Below are 25,974 nucleotides of genomic sequence, written 5' to 3' on the forward strand. Positions count from 1 at the left end.
ATTTGGGAGGCTGAGGCAGGAAAATGGCGTGAACCCGAGAGGCGGAGCTTGCAGTGAGCCGACATCGCGCCACTGCACTCCAGCCTGGGCGACAGAGCCAGACTCCGTCTCAAAAAAAAAAAAAAAAAAAAAAACACAGAAAACAAGTGTTAGTGAAAATGTAATGATATTGGAACTCTTATGCATGGTTGGTGGTAATGTAAAATGGTGCAGCTGCTATGGAAAACGGTATGATGGTTCCTCAAAAGATAAAAAATAGCTTACCATATAATCCAGCAATTCAACTTCTGGGTGTACATCAAAAAACTGAAAGCAGGAACCTGAACACATATTTCTACACCCATGTTCATAGAAACATTATTCTTAATAGCTACAATGTGGAAGCAACCCAAGCTGCTCATCAACAAATGAATGGATAAACAAAATGTGGTATCTATAAGCAATGGAATATTATTCAGCCTTAACAAGGAAGAAAATTTTGACATGTGCTACAAAACGGATGAACCTTCATGACATTAAGTGAAATAAGCCAGCCACGGAAAGACAATATATGATTCCATTTATATGAGGTACCTAGAGCAAACAAATTTATACAAACATAAAGGAGAAACAAAGAATAGTGGTTGCCAGGGGCTAGGTGGAGGGCAGACTCGGGGAGTTGTTAGTATGTATACAGTTTCAGTTTTACAAGATGAAAAAGTTCTGGGGATTGGTTGTACAACAATGTGAATATACTTAATACTGAACTGTATACTTAAAATGGTTAAGATGTTCAACTTTATGCTTATGCAGTTTACCACAATAAAAAATAGAAGCTGGGCGTGGTGGCTCACGCCTCTAATCCCAGCACTTTGGGAGGCCGAGGCAGGCAGATCATGAAGTCAGGAGTTCAAGATCAGCCTGGCCAATATGGTGAAATCCCATCCCCACTAAAAATACAAAAATTAGCCGGGCGTAGTGGCATGCACCTGTAGTCCCAGCTACTCGGGAGGCTGAGGCAGAAGAACTGCTTGAACCCAGGAGGCAGAGGCTGCAGTGAGCCAAGATTGCACCACTGCACTCCAGCCTGGGTGACAGAGTGAGACTCCATCTCAAATAAAATAAAATAAGACGCCAACAGTGTAAGTGAAGAGATGATGGTTGCTTGACTTGGTATGGTGATGCAGATAGAGAAAAGAAGAATTCAAGATGCATTTGGAGGTAGAAAAGACAGGATTTACTGATGGACTGGAAGTATGTGAGAGTTAGAATGAGGAAAAGAAAGGTATCAAGTATGACACCTGGCTTCTAGCTACTGAGTGGATGGCAATACCATTTAATGAAATGAGAAAGACAGGAATGAACAAATGTAGGGTGGAGGGCAGAAAGCAGACCTGGAGTGCAGTTTAAGAATGAAGGGATCAAGAGTTTGTTGGCTGGGTGTGGTAGCCTAACACCCATAATCCCCACACTTTGGGAGGCTGCGGCGGAAGGACTGCTTGAGCCCAGGAGTTCAAGACCAGCCAGGGCAAAGAAGCGAGAATCCCCATATCTACAAAGGGTCAAAAAATTAGCTAGTATGGTAGCACACACACCTAGGTGGTCCTAGCTACATGGGAGGCTGAAATATGAGGATCCCTTGAGCCTAGGAGATTGAGGCTGCACTCTAGCATGGGTCACAGAGCAAGACCCTGCCTCAAATAAACAAACAAACAAGAAGTTTGTTGATTGTCTTAAGTTCAAGATCCAGGAGATATCAAGTGGCAACATCAAGGAAACATATTCTCACTGTTCTGGAGGCCAGAAGTCTGAAATCAAGGTATTTTGGCAGGAACATGTTCCTTCTGAAGATGCTAGGAAGAATCTGCTCTAGGCTCCCTCCTAGTTGGCTTGTAGATAGTAATTTTCTCCCTGATGTTCTGTCTCTGTGTCAAAATCTCCCCCTTTTTGCAAAGGCCTGAAGTCATGCTGGATTAGGGTCCACCCTAATAACCTCATTTTAACTTGTTTACCTCTGTAAAGACCCCATTTCAAAATAAGATCACATTCTTTTTTTTTTTTTCTTTTGAGACGGAGTCTCGCTCTGTCACCCAGGCTGGAGTGCAGTGGCATGACCTCGGCTCTCTACAAGCTCCACCGCCCGGGTTCACGCCATTCTCCTGCCTCAGCCTCCTGACTAACTGGGACTACAGGTGCCCACCACCACACCTGGCTAATTTTTTTGTATTTTTAGCAAAGTCGGGGTTTCACCGTGTTAGCCGGGATGGTCTCAATCTCTTGACCTCGTGATCCACCCATCTCAGCCTCCCAAAGTGCTGGGATTACAGGTGTGAGCCACTGCGCCCGGCCTTTTTTTTTTTTTTTTTTTTATACTTTAAGTTCTAGGATACATGTGCACAACGTGCAGGTTTGTTACAGAGATATACATGTGCCATGTTGGTTTGCTGCACCCATCAACTTGTCATTTACATTATTTCTCCTAATGCTATCCTTCCCCCTGCCCCCCACCCAACAGGCCCCAGTGTGTGATGTTCCCCTCTCTGTGTCCATGTGTTCTCATTGTTCAACTCCCACTTATGAGTGAGAATATGCAGTGTTTGGTTTTCTATCCTTGTGATATTTTGCTGAGAATGGTGGCTTCCAGATTCATCCATGTCCCTGCAAAGGACGTGAACTCATTCTTTTTTATGGCTGCATAGTATTCCATGCTGTACATGTGCCACATTTTCTTTATCCAGTCTATTGTTGATGGACATTTGGGTTGGTTCCAAGTCTTTGCTATTGTGAATAGTGCACATAAGGTCACATTTTTAAGTACTAGGGATTAGGAATTCAACATGTCTTTCTGAGGGAGATATAACTCAACCCATAATATCTGGGTAAACAACTCTTTATTTTAGATTCTGGTACAGTAATTGGTGTGGTATCCCTTTTCCTGAATAGGCTTTAATTGAAAGTGTATATCTATTTTCTTTCATTTTTCCAGGGTACCCAGAGAGCCTCTCATTCTGCAAAATCATGTTCCTTGATTCTGTGAATTTTTCTTGAATATTTTACTGATAATTCCTTCTTTTCTCTGATGTCTACTAGTACTTCTGTTATTTGGAAGCTGACCTCTGACTGGCCTTTTAATTTTCTTTTCTCATTTATTTTCCATCTTTTCCTCTACTTTATGAAAGGACTCCTTTACTCTAACTTCAACCTTTCTATTGAGTGTTCTATTGAGCCTTTTCTTGTTGTTCTGATTGTTCCCAGTTTTTTTTTTTTTTCTATTTCTTTTGGTTTCTTATATGAGAAGCTTTCTTCACATCTCTGGTGATCCTTGATTATCTCCTCATATTTAAAAGGAGGGTCATAAAAGCTATTGTAAATAACATAGATTCTCTTCTTGGGTTAGTAAGAGAACCATCCTCCAAATTCCCACTTGATTGTCAGAATTCTGGAAGCCAAAGAGAAGAGGCCTCAGTAAGGGTCTCAATATTGAGCATTTTAACTTAATTCAGTGTTTTCTGTAGAACGCTTGACCTCCAATTGTGTCTAGTGCTCACCCTCAGTGTCAGAAACAATAGTCAGTCTTCTTGCTGGGGTACTGAAGAAGGCAGTAACTCAGCGATACAAACTAAAGAAGGAATCTAGATTCAAGCTTTCTAAAAAAAAAAAAAAAAAAAAGCTTTATTGAGATATAACTCAGATTATCATAAAACTCACTCATTTAAAGTATGCAATTCAATGTTTCAGTCTATTCAGTTGTACAACTATTCCCACAATGAATTTTAGAAAATTTTTGTCACCCCAAAAAGAAACTCCATACCCTAGAGTCACTTCCCATTTCCCTCTAACCTCCCCTACTCCCAGTCCTATGCAACCACTCTATCTCTACAAATACACAATTTCTGGACACTTCATACAAATGGAATCATACAATGTGGTCTTTACTTAGCACATTTGTTTGTTTTTGAGACAGAGTCCCACTCTGTCGCCCTGGCTAAAGTGCTGTGTCGCTATCTTGGCTCACTGCAACCTCCACCTCCCCAGTTCAAATAATTCTCCTGCTTCAGCCTCCCGTGTAACTGGGATTATAGGTGCCCACCACCACGTCCGGCTAATTTGTGTGTTTATAGTCAAGACGGGGTTTCACCATGTTGGCCAGGCTGGTCTCAAACTCCGGACCTCAAGTGATCTGCCAGTCTTGGCCTCCCAAAGTGCTGGGATTACAGGTGTGAGCCACCGTGTCCGGCCTACTTAGCATGTTTTAAAGGTTTATCTGTGTTATAGCATGTATCATACAATACTGTGGTCGTTTGTGACTGGCTTCTTTCACAGCATAATGTTTTCAAGGTTCATCATGTTATAACATGTATCAGTTCTGTATTCCTTTTTACTGCCAAATAGTATTTAATTGTGTGGATATACATTACATGTAACCTTTATCAGCTGATGGACATCTGAGTTGCTTCTACTTTGGGGCTATTATGATTGAGCTGTTTCTTAAACAGATTTTCAAGAAATCCTCCTGTTTTTAGCACCACCCTTACCTCCTCCCTGCCAAAAACACCTGATGCTGCCAATTCCTGAGCCTGAGCAGTATTTTCTACTTTTGCTCCTGCCAGTCAGGATTAAACATTTTTAAGTCCAGTAAGAAGTTTACCATCAGTTCACTTGCTTTCCAGTTTCCAAATTTTATTGTTGCTGTCTCTTCTTTCATTCTCTTTACCTGTGTAGTTCAAATCTTCTAAAAGTATCCTTTACTGTCACCTTGCTGAGCTATCAAAGCGAATAAAAGTAAATGTGTCTTTCATTCAGCCATCTTTATTTAGAAGTCCTTTCAATTATTTTTAGCCTTCATTCTTTCTCATGTATAGATTTGAAGGCTATAACTCTTCCTCTAAGCATGGCTCTATATACATCCTTTAAGTTATACTATATTTTCATGGTTCTGTTCAAAATAGTTTAGTGTTATTTCTTCTCTAATCCCTGAATTACTCAGGAATATACTGCTTATCTTCAAACAGCTGACAATTTTCTAGTTTTTTTGGTAATCCATTTCTGGCTTAATTCCAACATGTCAGAAAACACTCAAGAATTGATTATTTTGATTTTTTTATTGTCCAGTATGTGTCAATTTGGGAAAAACTTTCATAGGCACTTAAAAAAAAATCTGCATTCTGTAGGTATTAGGTGAAATGTTCAATGCATGTCAATTAGATTCATTTGATAATTATAGTGTTTAAATCTTTTACATATTTTTGTATCATTATTCTAATTACTCAGAGAAGCATGCTGAAATATCTCATATTATGCTTACGGATTTGTCTAATTCTCCTTTTAGTTTTGTCCATTTTTTGCCTACCAGGCTGGCAAAGACTAGAAAGAATGGTAACACAGCGTTAAGAAACACTGTGGTAAAGGTGTACATTGGAATGTCTTTTCTAGATAGCAGTTTGGCAACAGTCAGCAACATTTTAAATAAACATCTATATCTTTGAAACCAGTTATTTTACATTTAGAAATTGATCTTAGGCAGGAAGGGAGATCCAGACAAGCTCTTCATGGATACCAAACACTGCTTAGCAGTTACACTGATTCGTAAATTCTCATTGTAGCCTTACAGCTATCCTTTGATTAAGTATTACTCCAATACTAGAGATGAGAAAAAAATGAAGTTTTTAGCACCTAAAAAAAATACGTATATTCTTTGTAGGAATAAAAGTAGAAACAGCTCTATTAAAGAAAATCAGGAACTTTATAACAGAGACAATGTAGGCAGTTTTTTTGGTTTTAAAAACAAAAAACACCTTTAGATTTATGCATACACTGACACAGAAGGATGTTCATAAAAGCCAAGCTAGAAAACAAAGTATGGCATGCGATCCCATTTTTTTTTTAATTGTGCATGAGTTTACATGTTCATAGAAACTGGCCGGGCACAGTGGCTCACACCTGTAAATCCCAGCACTTTGGGAGGCCAAGGAAGGTGGATCAATTGAACCCAGAAGTTAGAGGCCAGCCTGGGCAACATGGAGAAACCCTGTCTCTACAAAAATTACAAAACTTGGCCAGTCACGGTGGCACGTGACTGTAGTCCCAGCTACTTGGGAGGCTAAGGTGGAAGGATTGCTTGAGCCCAGGAGGTGGAGGTTGCAGTGAGCCAAGATCGTGCCACTGCACTTCAACTGAGTGACGGAGCCATAACCTGTCTCAAAAACAAACAAAAAAACAAGTCTAGGATATACATATTAAAAAATAACAATCATAAATGACAAAGACATAATTTAGAGGAAAGAAAAACATAATTATACAAGAAGCCTTTATAATTACTAGAAATTAGATCGCTCATACAATTAAGATGAAACATACCTGAGCTTTCTGGAAGCCAGGACTTAAAGAAAAACACATTTTACTCTATTTTCTGAACAATGTAATTGAGTATAACACATGACCCACATTAATTATCCCTCTCATCTCTCACTGACATCAGGGGAAAATATACAAATACAGACAACACACACATATATGTATGTATATATAAATATATATGTATATTACTGCCTCAAACAGCTTATTACCTAAAGCCAATTTATTCCCGCAGCTATGATTTGCTAACTATGAAGAATGGAGAAAGGGGCAGTTGTAGGCCCAAAAGAACAGGCCCAAATCATATTTTAAATGAGCCATTTTTTTTTAATCAGCCCTCTTTAAAGTATATGAGCCTCCTATGCTCTGCACTTAGATGACAAGAACAATGCATGCGTATACACATTATGTGTTCTGTGATTTCTTTCTTCAACATTTTGCTTTTCCTACTCTTTAAGATTTTCTATTAAAGAAGTATCTTGTGCTCACTTCAGCAGCACATAGACTAAAACTGGAATGATACAGGGAAGATTAGCATGGCCCCTGCAGAAGGATGACACACAAATTCGTGAAGCATTCCATAGTTTTAAATTTTTTAAAAAATGTATCTCATCCCTTGGAGGGCAGAGTATATCATAGCAATTTTTACTTGTAACTTCCATGATATGCATTAGACTAAATCAGATAGCTTCAGGAAGTTTCAGGATTATAAACTGAAGCTTCTTTATAGGAATAAAAGTAGTAGTAGTCTAAAAACAGCTTTCTTAAAGGAAATCAGGAACTTTATAACAAGGACAGAGTAAGTAAACTTATTCTGTTAAAAAAGAAAAGTAAATTTTTTAGTCTCTGTGGGCTTGAGTCTCTGTCACATACCCATTTTTTTTTTCCAGCCCTTTAAAAATGTAAAAACCATTCTTATCTTAGGGCAGTAAAAATAGGGTTTTGGAGAGGTGATAATTAAAACAGTGGATTTAATACACAAATGATTTTTTTTAAGAAACTAACCCACAAGAGCAAAATATACAGACAAGCAAACAGTAGCAACAAAATTTCAGAAGCTAAAAGATGGACAACTGGTAACTAACTCACTTAGTAAATTCTAGAAAGGTGAAGCCTAAACCCTGAGTTGAAAACCCCAATTTATATCTTGGAATCCTCAAAACATACAGGAACTGGCAGCACCAGGTACTGCCTGAACTGGATGGAAGAAGAAATTAAGGAAGGCTGGGTGAAAGCTGCCTGAGAAGCAGATACATCCTTAGAAGCTACCCAAATCTACCTGATGGTTGGCTACCCACTCTTAGTAACAGAAGTCTGTTGGTTTATTCTCTAGAAAGGCTTTTTTGTTTTTTCTTTTGTTTTTTGAGACAGGGTCTCACTCTGTCACCCAGGCTGGAGTGCAATGGCACAATCTCCATCTTGGCTCACTGCAATCTCTGCCTCCTGGGATCAAGCAATCCTCCCACCTCAGCCTCTCAAGTATCTGGGCTAGCCAGGTGCATGCCACCATATCCAGCTAAATTTTGTATTTGTTGTAGAGATGGAGTTTCACCATGTTGCTCAGGCTGGTCTCGAATTACTGGGCTCTGACAATCTGCCCACCTCAGCCTCCCCAAGTGCTGGGATTAACAGGTGTGAGCCACCATGCCCAGCCTTGGTTTTGTTTTTTAGAGTCCCTGAACTAGGAATCACCAGGTATAATTAAAGGTCTATGTACTCTACCAAAAATAGGGGAATGACAGTCCGCTCCCTCACACCAAAACAAAACAAAAAACTAGTGGCCATCCTTTAACCCTCAAGCAAACTGAGTTTTCCCTCATGAACGTGACCCAATAGGAAACATCTGAACTAAGTTTTCTCAAAATAAAAAAAGACTCACTTGGACCGTAATGTATTGAAATTCAAAGTCTGTAAATCCCAATCAATTCAGGGTTTTTAGCTATCAATCACTCAAACATTACTGACACTTGAAATAAGACTCCCACATACAAGTTAGAGACCAAAACAAATGGAGAAAAGTCAACTTAGAAAAAAACAGTCTGTGCCCAGGCACAGTGGTTCACACCGGTAATCCCAACACTTTGGGAGGCCAAGGCGAGAGGTTCACTTTAGCCCAGGAGTTTGAGACCAGCCTGGGCAACATGGCAAAACCTTGTCTCTACAAAAAATACAAAACTTAGCTGGGCATGGCAGTGCTTGCCTGTGGTCGCAGCTACTCAGGAAGACGAGGTGGAAGGATTATCTTACCTGGTGAGGTTGAGGCTGGGAGGCTGAAACTAGGGAGGCTAAGACTGCAGTGAGCCATGATTGCACCACTGCACTCCAGCCTAGGTGACAGAGTGAAACCATGTCTCCAAAAAAAAAAAAAAAAAAAGAAGAAGAAAAAAAACAAGACAATCTGCAAGGAGAAAAAATATTTTTACAAAAGTCACTTGGGCCAGGTGTGGTGGCACACACCTATAATCCCAACACTTTGGGAGGCCAAGGCGGGAGGATCACAAGGGCTCAAGAGTTTGAGACCAGCCTGGGCAAGACAGCAAGACCTTGTCTCTACGTTTAAAAAAAAAAAAAAAAAGCCAGGTGTGGTGGTGCACCTGTGGTCCCAGCTACTCAGGAAGCCAAGGCAGAAGGATCGCTTGAGCCTGGAAGGTTGAGGTGCAGTGAGCCACGATCACACCACTGCACTCCAACCTGGGCAACAGAGCAAGACTCTGTCTCAAAAAAAAATTTTTAAAGTCATTTATAGGCTCAGAAATTAGAGAAGATATTGCATCCATGAAAACACACCAGATGCTATATAAAAAGAAATATTTAAGAAAATAAAAAATATCTTGGGAAGTCAAAATCTTGACAATAAAAATAAAAAATTCAACAGAAGGCTTGGGAAACAAAGCAATGTCCCAAATAGAGCAAAAGACTAGGAGGTAGAAAATAGGAGAAAAAAAGGAAATTAGAAAACTAGCCTAAGAGACCCAAACAAATGACAAAAGTTTCAGGAAAAAGAATAGAGAGAAAACCATTGTTATGGACTGAACTGTGTCTGTTCTCCCCTCCCTCCAAATCCTTATGTTGAAGCCCTAACACCTAATGTGACTGTATTTGGAAATAAGGCCTTTTAGGAGATAATTAAGACTAAATGAGGTCATAGGATGGGGCCCTAATCCAATTAAAGAAAGATCTCTCTCCACTGAAAACCCATCTAAGGACACAGCAAGACGACAGTGGTTTACATGCCAGAAAGAGAAGCCTCATCAGCAACTAACCCTGACAGCAAATTATTCTCTTTGTTTGTTTGTTTGAGATGGAGTTTCCTTCTGTCTCCCAGGCTGGAGTGCAGTGGCATGATCTCGGCTCACTGCAATCTCTGTCTCCCAGGTTCAAGTGATTCTCTCCTGCCTCAGCCTCCCAAATAGCTGTAACTACAGGCACTCACACTAAGCCTGGCTGTTTCTGTATTTTCAGTAGAGATGGGATTTCACCATGTTGGCCAGGCTGGTCTCAAACTCCTGGCCTCAAGTGATCCACCCGCCTCAGCCTCCCAAAGTACTGGCATTACAGGCATGAGTCACCACACCTAGCCACATCTTATTCTTGAACTCTATTCTTCAGAACTGTGAGAAAATATATTTGTTGTTTAAAAAGCCCAGTCTGTGGTATGACAGTCTTCAAAGACTAATACATCTGTCAATAAAATAATTAAAGAAAATGTCCCAGAACTAATGAATTTTACAGATTCAGAAGGTACACAAATATCCAGGAAAAATAGTTTAAAATAGATGTAACACCAAGCTACAACCTTATGAAATTTCAGAATATAGGAAACACAAAATTCCAGGAAAGCAAAACATTTTTAAAATTAAGAATTAGAATGTCTTAGGCCGGGCGCGGTGGCTCACGCCTGTAATCCTAGCACTTTGGGAGGCCGAGGCAGGCGGATCACGAGGTCAGGAGATCAAGACCATCCTGGCTAACACAGTGAAACCCCGTCTCTACTAAAAATACAAAAAATTCGCCAGGCGTGGTGGCAGGCGCCTGTAGTCCCAGCTACTCGGGAGGCTGAGGCAGGAAAATGGCGTGAACCTGGGAGGTGGAGCTTGCAGTGAGCCGAGACTGCGCCACTGCACTCCAGCCTGGGTGACAGAGCAAGACTCCGTCTCAAAAAAAAAAAAAAAAAAGAATTAGAATGTCTTCAGACTTCTCAAAAGGATGACAAGCTAGAAAACAATGAAGCAAGGCCTTCAGAATTCTGAAGGCAAATTATTTCCAACCTAGAATCCTTAGCCAACCAAATGAAGCATGAAGACAAAAAAACGTTTTCATTAATGCAAGATCTCAGTCTTCCACAGGAATCTATTGTATAACATACTCCATCAAATGGAGGGGTTAAACAAAAAAACAAAACAAACAAAAACACTATATGATTAATGGAAAGGGGAAAAAAAAGATTTAACACAGGAGAAAGACAAAGGGAGTAGCTAGTTTTATCAGAAAGGAAGAAATGCCAGGAAACTACTATGTATCAGCCACAGAGGACCAGATCAAGCAGATTCAAAAACTGCTAGATAAAGACAGCACAATTCTACTCCAACGTGTATACACAGCCAGGAGAAATGAGTGTGTAAGTTCATTAAAGACCTGTAAACGGGCCAGGCACAGTGGCTCACGCCTGTAATCCCAGCACTTTGGGAGGCCGAGGTGGGTGGATCACCTGAGGTCAGGACTTCAAGACCAGCCTGCCTGGCCAACATAGTGAAACCCCATCTCTACTAAAAATACAAAAATTAGCCAGGGGTAGTGGCAAGCACCTGTAATCTCACCTACTTGGGAGTCTGAGGCAGGAGAATCACTTGAACCGGGGAGGCAGAAGTTGCAGTGAGCTGAGATCGTGCCACTGCACTCCAGCCTGGGTGACAGAGCAAGACTCCATCTCAAAAAAATTTAAAAAACTGTAAATGAATGTTGACAATAGCTTTATTCACAATAGCCGAAAACTGAAAACCAAATGTCCAATTTTTTAAAATTACATTATATTCATCCAATGGAATACTACCATCATTGAAAAGGAACTACTACTGCACTCTACATCATAAATGAATCTCACGAACACAATGTTAAGCAAAAGCAGCCATCCACAAAAAGGAATACATGCTGTATGGTTACTGTATTAGTCCACTTTTATGCTGCTGATGAAGACTGAACAATTTACAAAAGAAAGAGGTTTAATGCATTTACAGTTCCATGTGGCTGGAGAGACCTCAAAATCATGGCGCAAAGTGAAAATCATGTCTCACCTGGTGGCAGACAAGAGAGCTTGTGCAGGGAAACTCCCCTTTTTAAAAATCATCAGTTCTCATAAGACTTACTCACTATCACAAGAAAAGCACAGGAAAGGCCCACTCCCACGATTCAGTTACCTCCCACCACACACAGGAATTGTGGGAGCTACAATTCAAGATGAAATGTGGATGGGGACACAGCCAAACCATATTATTCCACCCCCAGCCCCTCCCAAATATCATGTCTTCACATTTCAAAACCAATCATGTCTTCCCAACAGTCCCCCAAAGTCTTAACTCATTTCAGCATTAACTTAGAAGTTCACAGTCCAAAGTCTCATCTGAAACAAGGCAAGCCCCTTCTGCCTATGAGCCTGAAAAATCAAAAGCAAGGTAGTTACTTCCTAGATAAGACAGGGGAACAGGCATTGGGTAAATGCAGCCATTCCAAATGGGAGAAATTGCCCAAAACAAAGGGGCTAAAGGCCTCTTACAAGTCCGAAATCCAGCAGGGCAGTCAAATCTTAAAGCTCCAAAATGATCTCCTTTGAATCTATGTCTCACATCCAGGTTACGCTGATCCAAGAAGTGGGTTTCCATGGTCTTGGGCACCTCTGACCCTGTGGTTTTGCACAGTACAGCCTCTCTCCCAGCTGCTTGCACAGGCTTGCATTGAGTGTCTGCAGCTTTTCCAGGCGTATGGTGCAAGCTGTCAGTGGATCTATCATTCTGGAGTCTGGAGGATGGTGGCCCTCTTCTCACAGCTCCACTAGGCAGTGCCCCAGTAGGGACTCTGTATGGGGGCTCTGACCCTACATTTCCCTTCTGCACTGCCCTAGCAGAGGTTCTCCATGAATGCTCCGCCCCTGCTGCAAACTTCTGCCTGGGCATCCAAGCATTTCCATACATCTTCTGAAATGCAGGTGGAGGTTCCCAAACCCCAATTCTTGACTTCTGTGCACTTGCAGCATCAACACCACATGGAAGCCACCAAGGCTTGGGGCTTGCACCCTCTGAAGCCACAGCCCAAGCTCTACGCTGCCCCCTTTCAGCCATGGCTGGAGCAGCTGGAATGCAGGGCATCAAGTCCCTAGGCTGCACATAGCACAGGGACATTGGGACTGGCTCACAAAACCACGTTTTCTCCAAGGCCTCCAGACCTGTGATGGGAGAGGCTGCCATAAAGACCTCTGACACGCCCTGCAGACATTTTCCCCATTGTCTTGGGGATTCACATTCAGCTCCTCATTACTTATGCAAATTTCTGTAGCCAGCTTGAATTTCTCCTCAGAAAAGGGGATTTTCTTTTCTATCACGCTGTCAAGCTGCAAATTTTCCAAACTTATGCTCTACCTCCCTTGTAAAACTGAATGCCTTTAACAGCACTCAAGACACTTCTTGAATGTTTTGCTGCTTAGAAATTTTTTCCACCAGATACCCTAAATCATCTCTCCCAAATTCAAAGTTCTACAGATCTCTAGGGCAGGGGCAAAATGTCACCAGTCTCTTTGCTAAAACATAACTAGAGTCACCTTTGCTCCAGTTCCCAACAAGTTCCCCATCTCCATCTGAGACCACCTCAGCCTGGACTTTATTGTCCATATCACAATCAGCATTTTGGGCAAAGTCATTCGACAAGTCTAGAAAGTTCCAAACTTTCCCACATTTTCCTGTCCTCTTCCGATCCCTTCAAACTGTTCCAAACCTCTGCCTGTTACCCAGTTCCAAAGTTGCTTCCACATTTTCGGGTATCTTTTCAGGAGCGCTCTACTCGTACCAATTTACTGTATTAATCTGTTTTCATGCTGCTGATAAAGACATACCTGAGACTGGGCAATTTACAAAATAAAGAGGTTTAATGGGCTTACAGTTCCACAAGGCAGGGGAAGCCTCACAATCGTGGCACAAGGTGAAAGGCATGTCTTCTCACATGGTGGCAGATAAGAGAAGAGAGTTTGTGCAGGGAAATGCCCGTTTTTAAAACCATCAGATCCCACAAGACTTATTCACTATCACAAGAACAGCACAAGAAAGGCCCACCCCCATGGTTCAATTACCTCCCACCAGGTTCCTCCAACCACACGTGGGAATTGTGGAAGTAACAATTGAAGATGAGATTTGAGTGGGGACACAGCCAAACCATATCAGTTACATTTATATAAAGTTCAAAAACAGGCAAAAATAATTTAAGGTGATAGAGGGCAGAATAGTGATTACTTTTGAGAGGGTAAGAGACAATGATTGTAGGGGGCACAAGAGAGCCTTTTCGAACACTAAAAATGTTCTACATCTGGATTTGAGTGATGACTACACAGATATCTACAAATATAAACATTCTATACATTTAAATTTGTGCAGTTTTCAATAAACATTTAAAGATAATTTCTCTAAACAAATTTTTTTTTTTTAGACAGTGTCTCGCTCTGTCCCCCAAGCTAGAGTACAGTGGCGCCATCATAGCTCACTGCAGCCTTGACCTCAGACTCAAACAATCCTCCCGCCAGCCTTGCAAGTAGCTAGGACTACAGACGCTCACAGCCAAACCTGGCTAATTTTTTTCTTTTTTACTTTTGTAGAGGCGGGCTCTTGCTATACTGCCCAGGCTGATCTCTAACTCCCACCCTCAAGCCATCCTCCCACCTCAGCCTCCCAAAGTGCAGGATTACAAGCATGAGCTACCATGCCCAGACTAAACAATTTTTTTAAAAAAAATTAGTAAGCTTTTTAGTTGGATCCACAACAGGAATTAATCAAAAGGAAAAAAAATGTAAAGCCTTATACACAAAGATCTTTATTGCAGATTTTACAATAGCAAAACACATACACACACCTGGAAATAACATTTAATAAATGAATACCATGCCAACGCCGGATTTCTCTGGTGTGAGAGAAATTAGTATTTGGCATCTGTCTGATACTAGCAGCCGAACTTAATGCTGATTAACCTAAAGGAGCCATCTGCCATGAGGGAAGAGCATGATCACAGATAGCAAAGCAAAAAAGGGCTAAGCTATTCAAGGCTGAAAGAGGAAAGAGACAAAAGAGATGAAGCGAGAAGTAGGCAAAAGCCAAATCATGCAAGACCTTACAGGCCTTTTTTTTTTTTTTTTTTAAGACTATAGCTAAGAAATGAAAAGAAACAAAAAATAAAGTAACTGATTTCCTTGGGCAACAGACTTACTGGGAGACAGGGGTTGTACATTAAATATTCTAAATGTTTCTAAAAATAAAAATATATTATTCAAGAGCATGTAGTACTTGCAAATGATCAAGCATTTCCAAAGAAAACTGCCCAGCCCTATTAATAAAATATTTCTGCAATACAGCTGGAATAATTACAAGGTACACAACATATTACCGTATTTGTTGTATCTATTATTTGAATTGATCTACAAACCAACATATGAAAATATGTGCTAAAATTTTTGGAAGAAAAGGATTTTTTTATTTTTTTGGAGATGAAGTCTCTTCTTGTCACCCAGGCTGCAGCGCAGTGGCACGATCTCGGCTCACTGCAACCTCTGGCTCCTGGGTTCAAATGATTCTCCTGCCTCAGCCTCCCAAGTAGCTGGGATTACAGGCATGCACCACCACACCCAGCTAAATTTTGTATTATTAGTAGAGACGGGGGTTTCGCCATGTTGGCCAGGCTGGTCTCAAACTCCTGACCTCAATCGATCCACCTGCCCCAGCCTCCCAATGGGATTACAGGTGTGAGCCACTGCACCAGGCCAGGATGATTCTTTTAAAAAAAAAAAAAAAAAAAAAAAACTTTTGAGAAACATCCATTCTTTTAAACATTTCCACATATTTTCACTGCTTGTTTTATTCAACTGGTTGTTTGAACAAAAGCAAAAACTATCCATACCATATTCATGTCCAATTCAGCAATCATTACTTACAATTTCAGGAATAGAAACAAGAGAATCAGTGTTTTAACAGGTTTTTTTAGCTGATAATTTAAACAAATAGAAAAAGCAACTATTAACCAAAAAATAAATGAAAAACAGACCAAAAGAGTAAGCACTCCTTTCCCTCCAGAGAGATTTTACCTGATAGTTTTCTATGCTGTCTTACAGCATTCAACTATTTTTACATACACATAAGAAAAATACCAAAGCAACCCTACGTGGTTTCTGTTAGAAACTTTAGAGTTAAGAGGAAAAATAAACATGAAGAACAAACATATAAAAGCACTCTAACTCACCAAATGAAACAAATGATTTTTCTTTCTGTCCTTTTTTTCTGAAACAATCTTGCTCTGTCGCCCAGGCTAGAGTGCAGTGGCACAATCTCACAACCCTGCAACTCCCGCCTCCCGGGTTTAAGTGATTCTCCTGCCTCAACCTCTTGAGTAGCTGAGATTACAGGCATTCGCCATCACACTCAGCTAATTTTTGTATTTGGTAGAAACAGGGTTTCACCATGTTGGCCAAGCTGGTCTTGAACTCCTGGGATCAAGTTATCCGCCCACCTCAGCCTTCCAAAGCGCTAGGATTACAGGAGTGAGCCATCAGGCCTAGCGGAACAAATAAATTTTTTTTTGAGACAGAGTCTTGCTCTGTTACCCAGGCCGGAGTGGAATGGCATGATCTTGGCTCACTGTAACCTCCGCCTCCGGGGTTCAAGCCATTCTCCTGCCTCAGCCTTCCAGGTAGCTGGGAGTACAGGCATGCGCCACCACGGTGGGCTAATTTTTTTATATTTTTAGTAGAGATAGGGTTTCACCATGCCGGCTGGGCTGGTCTTAAACTCCTGGACTCAAGTGCTCCGCACGCCTCAGCCTCCCAAAGTGCTGGGATTACAGACGTGAGCCACCGCGCCCGGCCTCAACAAGGTATTTTGTCTTGTCTTGCTCAACAGGAACTGATGGTTCCTGACAGATAAACAAGAGGACAAAAAGTAGCAAAATATGAAAGTGTTACAGTTCTAACACTCAAAAGAGAAAAAGAACATTACAGCTAGATCATTGCATTTAGTTATATGATAAGCCCTCCAGGTTTCCTCTAAATCATTACATTGTTCTGTATCCACATTCAAGGCCTCTCCAAAGATTAATTTGCATTATCAAGAGATTTGAAAAGACAAACTAAATTTCAGCAGTAAAACCCGTAAGAGATTCATTTTTTAGTAGATGACAGAACTCAATGGTAAACACTGGCCAGGTGCGGTGGCTCATCCCCGTAATCCCAGCACTTTGGGAGGCCAACGCAGGTGGATCAACTGAGGTTAGGAGTTGGAGATTAGCCTGGCCAACATGGTGAAACCCTGTCTCTGCTAAAAATACAAAAATTAGCCAGGCATGGTGGCAGGCACCTGTAATCCCAGCTACTTAGGAGGCTGAGGCAGGAGAATCCCTCAAACCTGGGAAGCAGAGGGTACAGTGATCCGAGATTGCGCCACTGCACTCCATCCTGAGTGACAGAGCAAGACTGTCTCAAGAAAAAAAACTCAATGGTAAACATGACAATATTCTTTTTGTTAATGGTGTTAATACATCTAACAAGCATAGGGGGAAAAAAACTGTATATAGACTTTAAATCATTGTTTAAATAATTTACAATGTAAGGCTGGGCACGGTGGCTCATGCCTGTAATTCCAGCACTTCAGGAAGCCGAGGTGGGCAGATCACCTGAGGTCAGGAGTTTGAGACTAGCCTGGCCAACATGGTGAAACCCGTCTCTACTAAAAATACAAAATTAGCCAGGTGTGGTGGCGGGCGCCTGTGATCCCAGCACCTCAGGAGGCTGAGGCAAGAGAATCGCTTGAACCCGAGAGGCAGAGGTTGCAGTGAGCCGAGATCATGCTGCTGCACTCCAGCCTGGGCAAAAAGTGCGAAACTCTTGTCTCAAAAAAAAAAAAATTTACAATGTAAATATGAAGGTTCCCCTGCCCTGAAGTTTTCAATCTATGAGCAGGCATAAATACACAAAATGCAAAATAATGTGAAGCAAATAATGCAAAATTACAAGAGATGAGAAGAAGTATGGTTTCATAAATACACAGAACTTGCGTTAGAAGATCAAGGGTTGAGTCTTTGTTCTGCCCCCATCACTAAATGTTTGAATTTTGGTACATCTAGTCTATCTGTATTTCAGTTTCCTTATCTATAGAACACAACGTTGGATTCCAACATTCCAGCAATAAGGCTCTATGATTCTATGATACAAGTCCACACAAGATTAAAAACCAAGGGAATACTAAAATAATAAGGGGTATGGGTTTAAAGGAAAGCAATAGACCAGGCACAGTGGCTCACCCCTATAATCCCAGCACATTGGGAAGCCAAGATGGGAGGATCGTTTGAGGCCAGGAATTCAAAACCAGTCTGAACAACACACTGAGACTCTATCTCTATAAAAAAAAAAAAAAAAAAAAAATTGATGCACACCTGTAATCCTGGCCTCTGGGAGGTTCAAGTTACAATGAGGAGCTGTGATCAGGCCACTGTACTCCAGCCTGGGCAACAGAGTGAGATCTGTCCAAAAAGAAAAGAAAAGAAAAGAAAAGAGAGCAAGCAAGCAAGCAACATAGGGAACAGGAAAAACATTTGGAAGGCTGCACCAAAGGACCAAAAGCGAAAATTCAACTAAATTTTACTTCATTTGCTACTTGGTAATTTAGGAGAAAAAAAAATTTTAAAGACTAGGCAACCTGGCCGGGCGCAGTGGCTCACGCCTGTAATCCCAACACTTTGGGAAGCCGAGGCATGGGGAACACCTGAGGTCAGGAGTTCAAGACCAGCCTGGCCAACATGGTGAAACCCCATCTCTACTAAAAATACAAAATTAGCCGGGCGTAGTGGCATGCACCTGTAATCCTAGCTACTCGGAAGACTGACACAGGAGAATCACTTGAACCGAGGAGACGGAAGTTGCAGTGAACCAAGATGGTGCCACTGCACTCCAGCCTGGGTGACAAAGTGAGACGCCTGAAAGAAAAAAAAAAAAAAGAAAGAGGCCAGGCGCAGTGGCTCACACCTGTAATCCCAGCACTTTGGGAGGCCAAGGCGAGTGGATCACCTGAAGTCGGGAGTTTGAGACCGGCCTGACCAACATGGAGAAACCCCATCTCTACTAAAAATACAAAATTAGCCAGGTGTGGTGGCGCATGCCTATAGTCCCAGCTACTAGGGAGGCTGAGGTAGGAGAATCGCTTAAACCCAGGAGGCAGAGGTTGCGGTGAGCTGAGATCACACCATTGTATTCTAGCCTGGGCAACAGAGCGAGACTCTGTCTCAAAAAAAAAAAGAAAGAAAAAGGAATGATACGAAGGTGAAAAAATACAAATGGTAAATAAGAATTAGAGACTGGTTTGGTTAGAGTGGACAGCTCCTATAAAGATATAGTGCTGGCACTGATTTAAAAAAAAGAAGGAAATAGTGCTGACCCCAGAAAAACAGGTTTGAGCAGACTGTCATTAGGCTATGAATTCTGAACTATACTCTGAAGATAACAGAGAGTTATCGCTGGTTTCCGAAAAGTGAAGGATGTGTTTGAAGCATAATTCTAATATTTAGGAAGACATACTAAGCAGAGAGAAAAACCAAGCAGAAAACCCAATTAAAGGCTAGTGAGTAGTTCAAAGATAAAAATGGCTGGCAAAAATCAGCCAATGTTGTTACGCGCATAGAGATAAAACCAAAGTTTGTGTCTGGGTAATTGAAAGCACGGTAATGTCACCAAAACAAAGTCAGCATATGGAATCAGTTTTGAAGGGAAGACTATAAATTCTATGTTCATTAGAGTTTAAGGTGAGGATCAGCCAGACATAAGTTTCCTTAAATCTTTAAATGTCATATTTAGCCTTGTCATCTTCCTAACATCACAGTATTTATAGAGAATTTGTTAAATGCTCAGTGATCTCAAAGTTCCCTTCAATTTTACTTATCAATGAAATAAACATTTAATTTTCCAGATAAAGAACATCTGGTATTTTTCTATATTATAAAGGTAAATTCAAAAAATTATTAAACCATGATTTTAAAAATGAACTGTATCTGTATTCATTAAGTCAAGTCTTCCTGACAAGTGATTTATAATAATCACATCAAATATACCTTCAGCTTTGAAAAACACAACGGTGAAAAAGTAAAATAAGACAAAAGTACAAAGCAATAAAAATGTTAAACTCTAGAAAAATTGTGAAAAATGAATATAGGCCAGGCATGGTGGCTCACACCTGTAATCCCAGCACTTTGGGAGGCCGAGGTGGGCGGATTGATTGAGGTCAGGAGTTCGAGACCAGCCTGGCCAACATGGTGAAACTCCGTCTCTACTAAAAATACAGGCCGGGTATGGTGGCTCATGCCTGTAATCCCAGCACTTTGGGAGGCCGAGGCAGGTGGATCACAAGGTCAGGAGTTCAAGACCAGCCTCGCCGAGATGGTGAAACCCTGCCTCTACTAAAAATACAAAAATTAGCCGGGCGTGGTGGCAAGCGCCTGTAATCCCAGCTACTGGGGAGGCTGAGGCAGAGAAATGCTTGAACCCGGCAGGGAGAGGTTGCAGTGAGCCAAGATCCGCCACTGCACTCCAGCCTGGGCAACAGAGCGAGACTCCGTCACAAAAAAAAAAAAAAAAAAAAAAGAAAGAAATATATATATACAAAAAAAATTAGCTGGGCATGGTGGCACACACCTGTAGTCCCAGCTACTTGGGGGACTGAGGCACAAGAATCGCTTGAACCTGAGAGGCAGTGGTTGCAGTGAGCCAAGATTGTACCACTGCACTCCAGCCTGGGCAACAGAGACTCCGTCTCAAAAAAAAAAAAAAAAAAAAAAGACAAGAAAAAAACCCAGAACCATGAAGTATCACTAAATATCTCTTTTCTTTATTATTTTCCTTTTTAAATTTTTTTTTTAATTTTCTTAATTTAGAGACAGGGTCTCACTATACTGCCTAAGCTGATCTCAAACTCCTGGCCTCCCGCTATCCTCCCGCCTTGGCCTCCCAAGTGCTGGGATTACAGGCTTGAACTACCCCGCCTGGTCTCCCTCAGTATCTAACAAAACATTACACAAAGGTTTTTTTTTTTCTTTGTTTTTTTTTTTTTTTTGTGACGGAGTCTTGCTCTGTTGCCAGGCTGGAGTGCAGTGGCCATCTTGGCTCACTGCAACCTCCGACTCCCGGGTTCATGCAATTCCCCTGCCTCAGACTCCCGAGTAGGTGGGATTACAGGCGCCAGCCACCACGCCCGGCTAATTTTTGTATTTTTAGTAGAGACGGAGTTTCACCGTGTTGGCCAGGATGGTCTCGATCTCCTGACCTCGTGATCCACCCGCCTAGGCCTCCCAAAGTGCTGGGATTACAGGCGTGAGCCACTGAGCCCGGCCAACATTACACGTAGGTTTCAAATTTTATTTAGATGGACCTGAAAGCACTGCAGAAATCTGGACAGAAGATAATGCCTAGAAAAATAAGTACACATTTTATTTATTTATTTTTTTGAGACGGAGTCTCGCTCTGTCGCCCAGGCTGCAGTGCAGTGGCGCGATCTCCACTCACTGCAACCTCCGCCTCCTGGGTTCACGCCATTCTCCTGCGTCAGCCTCCCGAGTAGCTGGGACCACAGGCGACAGCCACCACGCCCGGCTACTTTTTTGTATTTTTAGTAGAGACGGAGTTTCACCGTGTCAGCCAGGGTGGTCTCGATCTCCTGACCTCGTGATCCGCCTGCCTCGGCCTCCCAAAGTGCTGGGATTACAGGCTGGAGCTACCCCGCCTGGTCTCAATCTCCTGACCTCGTGATCCGCCTGCCTCGGCCTCCCAAAGTGCTGGGATTACAGGCTTGAGCTACCCCGCCTGGTCTCCCTCGGTATCTAACAAAACATTACATGCAGGTTTCAAATTTTATTTAGATGGACCTGAAAGCACTGCAGAAACCTGGACAAAAGATAATGCCTAGAAAAATAAGTACACATTTTAAAATTTAATACATGAGCCAACAGCTGAGTAGATCTGAACTCTGCAAACTATGTTTATGGATATTACAGCCAATTCCCACAGATCACAATTTTCCCAAAGAAGTCTGAGTTTGTGGTCAAGATGAAAAGAAAGTACCATTTATCAACCAGTGCATATTACTATCAAGTTGTGAATGGGATGCCTATTTAAGAACATCACAGACTCCACCCCCACAAGAAAATAAAGTGTTTTAAAAAGAAAAGAAAGAATATTATTGACAATTACCAAACAAAACTTTCTTCTTAGGTTATTTCTCCGTTTACTGTGTGACCTCGCTGAAGACTGACAGTTTAGGCACACTGGTTTCCAGGTACTGAAGAAATCCTTATAGTTGGTTTGTCGTACGTTTATCAAAGTAAAATTTTAAAAATAAGTACCTTTTGGCAACACCCGTTTTGGGGGGACATGGAGCTGCTTTGCTCCCTACCCAAAGAGGAGTTAGGAAATTCTCTTTAACCTAATTCTTTCCAAATTTCTAGGGCTTCTTACCTAATCTAACGTGTATAATTATTTTCAGGTGACTCCAGGTCCATCAGTTTGACACCGAGAGCCTTCCCACGGTTACGTCCTCAGCCCTGAATAAAACCCAGCTTCCTGAGCTTCTAACGGCGAATTTAACTTATATGTTAATATAGAAGAAAGGTTACAAAACCTGTCGAAATGTTTTTTTGTTTTACCAAACATATTACAACTCAAGTCAAAAGTTCACAGCCCCAGCAACTCGCGTACGAATCTGAAGCAGGTCCAGACGATTAAAGTCACAGCCCCGGACTAGAAAACGGCCGGGGGGTGGGGGGAGGGGCGAGGGCGCGTCCCGAAGATGTCCACCCGCAGCACCGCGCAGGCTGCCCCCTCCCCTCCTCTCGGGCTGGAGGTGAGAGCGCCCTTCCTCCTACCACGTCCCTACCTTCCCGGCCTCGGATTACGCCACAGCTGGGAAAAGGACTTTTTCAGGAGAAAACAGACAAGTCAGCCAGCGCGCCGCACACTCGACCTCCCAGCCTCGCACGGGCGGCCGCCCCGGCTCGCAGCCCGACACAGCGCTCCAGCGGCTGACAAGGAGGCCGCGGGGTCACGCTCCCTGGGGCAACGGCCCGAGGGTCTCGCGGAATCCCGGTACAGAAGTCTGGACCCTCTGAGCAGCCTCCGCGCCCCCTCCGGCTCAGCTCCGAGCCTGCAGACGGCGCCCCCGGGGCTAACTCAGCGGGGGAAGAGGAAGCGACGCAGCGAGTAACAGGCTGTGTGGACGGACAGCCGACTGAAGGGGTGTGTGTGTCTGCCTGCCAACAAGGCCGTCTCACCTTCCCGCTGCCGAGCCGGGCAGCTCCAGCTCACCTGAGGAGGGCTCCAGGACGCCACCGCGGCCGCCGTGATGGCCGTAACGGCACGAGGCCTGCGCTCCGCCGCCGCCGCGTAGCTCTCGGGAGAGGGGCGGGGCACGCGCTGTGGGCAGGCGGATCCGCGCTGGCAGGAAACCCACACTCGACCCAATCTGATAGGTTCAGTCGCCCCCTTCCCCGGTCCCTGACGCGACAGCGGTCTCTGCTGCACTGAGATTGGGCGGGCCCACATGTCAATCAAGCGCCGTGCGTGATGTGGAGGGAGCGGAGGCTGCGCGGCGGAGAGTAGAGAGCTAGAGGGTGAGAAGCGCTGGGCCCGAACCAGAACTGTCTTCGCTTTTCCCTCTGCGGCTGCTCTGGCTGGTTACTTTGAGCCTTCCTCCTCAGCGCCGCAGGAGAGGCTCAACAGCAAAAATGACTGTGTCCTGAGTTCAGCCCCCACTGCTCTGGGAGCTTCCCCCTGGTTTCTGCACCTGAAGAATGTCTTCCCAGCCGAAGGTTCTTAGGAGCGGGGAGCGACAAAGAAAAACAAAGAAAAGCAGCCTTGAAAATTGGGACCTGGGAGAAATGTAAGACATGTGCTTAATTTGAGGCGCAGACCAAAAGAAGCTGAGTCTGAGGGCCCTCTAAAAGTGTCCTCGTGCTTGGGCAGCTTACATTCTTGGCGGCAGTAGTGTTATGAAGAGACCTTCGGAGCCAGGTCTGCCCATTCTTAGGGCTTCAGCCACTGGCTGAGGTATCAGTAAGTTGGTCCTTCCCCTCGCCGGTGCTGCAGGCCCCCTTCCCTGCCCCCCCGCACCCGCGCCGTAACCCGCCTCTTTTTTTTTTTTGAGCCGAGTTTCGCTCTGTCGCCAGAGTGGAGTGCAGTGGAGCGATCTCGGCTCACTGCAACCTCCGCCTCCGGGTTTCAAGCGATTCTCCTACCTCAGCCTCCCGAGTAGCTGGGATTACAGGCATGTACCACCACGCCTAGTTAATTTTTTTGTATTTTTAGTAGAGTCGGGGTTTCACCATGTTTGCCAGGATGGTCTCGATCTCTTGACTTCGTAATCCGCCAGCCTCGGCCTCCCAAAGTGCTGGGATTACAGGCGTTAGCCACCACGCCCAGCCGCCTCATTTCTTCTTAACCATCTTTGTGGCACAGTTTAGGGTCGCTCCTCAGGGAAGCTTGCTGAGTTAGGTACCTTCCTTGGAGCACAGGTATTTTCTCCATCCGAGCTATTGAAATGGTTTGCCTGTATCCCTACCTAGACTGTAAACTCCGTTGAATCAGGAACCATGTCTGTTCAGTTTCTCCCTAGGGCCTTGCAGTAGGGTAGATGGTCAGTACATACTGTTTAAGGCATTAATACTTTTTATTTTAATCCTGGCCCTGGATATCAGCCTCAAAAGTTTGCAGTTTTCTGCATTTAACTTCAAAATTATTTACTTGATTGGTAATGCATGCATGTGGTTGGCCTGTGCTGTAATTTAGATGTTTGTTCCCCTAAACCTCCTGTTGAAATTTGATCCCCAATGTTGGAGGTAGGGACTAATGGGCAGTGTTGGGTCATGGAGGTGGTTCCTTCATGAATAGATTAATGTCCTCCCTGGGGAGGGGGTAAATGAGTTCTCTTTATTTCCACCAGAGCTGGTTAAAAGGAATGTCGCACTTCCTTTCTTCTTTTGCGTCCCCTCTGGCCATGTAATCTCTGCACACACCAGCTCTCCTTTGCCTTCTGGCATGAGGAGAAGCAGTCTTAGGCTCCCATCAGATGCAGATGCTCAGTCTTGAACTTTTCCGGACATCAGAACCATAAGCCGAATAAACCTTTTCTATTTATAAATTATCCAGCTTTGGGTATTCCTTTCTAGCAACACTAAAGGGACTAAGACAGCCTGCCATATGTAAGGATCACAAGGTCAAGCACAAATTTATCTATGCTGTACTATCCTCAGGTTGGCTAGGACAAGTAGACCATGAAACTGGGCAACAGCTAGCTACTGTATGTCTACATTCTGTTATTAGCATCCAAAATCAATAATGGCGGTGAATTTTGAGTTTATTCTAAGGGTTTAAATAACTTTGCATATTTTATCATGACTGGTATGGACTGAATTGTGTCCCCCCCCCCAAAAAAAATTCATATACTGAAGCCCTCACTTCTAATGTGACTATATAAATGTTCCTTAACTTACAAAGGGGTTATGTTCCAATAAACCCACCATAAATTGAAAATACCTTAAGTTGAAAAGATCATAAGTCAAAAATGCATTTAATGCTTCTAACCTACCAAATATCATAGCTTAGCGTAGCCTACCTAAAACATGCTCAGAATATTTACATTAGCCTTCAGTTAGGCAAAATCATCTAACACAAAGCTTATTTTTTAATAAAGTATTGAGTATTTCATGTAATCTACTAAATACTGTACTGAATGAAAAACTGGATGGTTTTATGGGTACTCAAAGTACAGATTCTAGAGTGCATATGGCTTTTGGACCATCATAAAGTCAAAAAAATCTTAAGTCAGGGACCATCTCTAGTTGGAGCTAGGCCTTTAGGGAGGTAATAAAAATTAAATTAGGTCATAAGGGTGGGGCCCTAATCCCATAAGATTAATGTCTTTATAGAAAGTGACACCAGAGGCTGGGCGCGGTGGCTCAAGCCTGTAATCCCAGCACTTTGGGAGGCCGAGGCGGGCGGATCACGAGGTCAGGAGATCGAGACCATCCTGGCTAACACGGTGAAACCCCGTCTCTACTAAAAATACAAAAAATTAGCCGGGCGGGCGGATCACGAGGTCAGGAGATCGAGACCATCCTGGCTAACACGGTGAAACCCCGTCTCTACTAAAAATACAAAAAAATTAGCCGGGCGCGTGGCGGGAGCCTGTAGTCCCAGCTACTCGGGAGGCTGAGGCAGGAGAATGGCGTGAACCCGGGAGGCGGAGCTTGCAGTGAGCCGAGATTGCGCCACTGCACTCCAGCCTGGGCAACAGAGCGAGACTCCGTCTCAAAAAAAAAAAAAAAAAAAAAAAAAAAAAAGTGACACCAGAGAGCTCTCTCCATTTGAGAACA

General features: G+C 43.0%; 1 protein-coding gene and 1 non-coding gene across 7 annotated transcripts in view; one reads left to right on the plus strand and one right to left on the minus strand.

The window, feature by feature from the left end:
- Positions 1-25,543, minus strand: part of NCK1 (NCK adaptor protein 1) — a 92,355-nt gene extending 66,812 nt beyond the window's left edge. For 2 of the 6 annotated variants that reach the window (XM_055295313.2, XM_063611321.1), the window contains exon 1: positions 22,876-23,026. The gene's annotated coding sequence lies outside the window, so the exon portion shown is untranslated. Of the gene's footprint in view, positions 1-22,481; positions 22,790-22,875 lie in introns of those variants that run through there. The other 4 variants (XM_055295312.2, XM_063611322.1, XM_055295318.2 and 1 more) reach the window with 4 other exon arrangements.
- Positions 6,815-6,921, plus strand: LOC129492485 (U6 spliceosomal RNA). The gene has a single exon (XR_008660912.1). It is a non-coding gene; the product is annotated as a U6 spliceosomal RNA (small nuclear RNA).
- Positions 25,544-25,974: the final 431 nt, after the last annotated feature.

Source organism: Symphalangus syndactylus, chromosome 10 (assembly GCF_028878055.3).
Source record: "Symphalangus syndactylus isolate Jambi chromosome 10, NHGRI_mSymSyn1-v2.1_pri, whole genome shotgun sequence".
In the NCBI taxonomy this organism is placed as follows: domain Eukaryota; kingdom Metazoa; phylum Chordata; class Mammalia; order Primates; family Hylobatidae; genus Symphalangus; species Symphalangus syndactylus.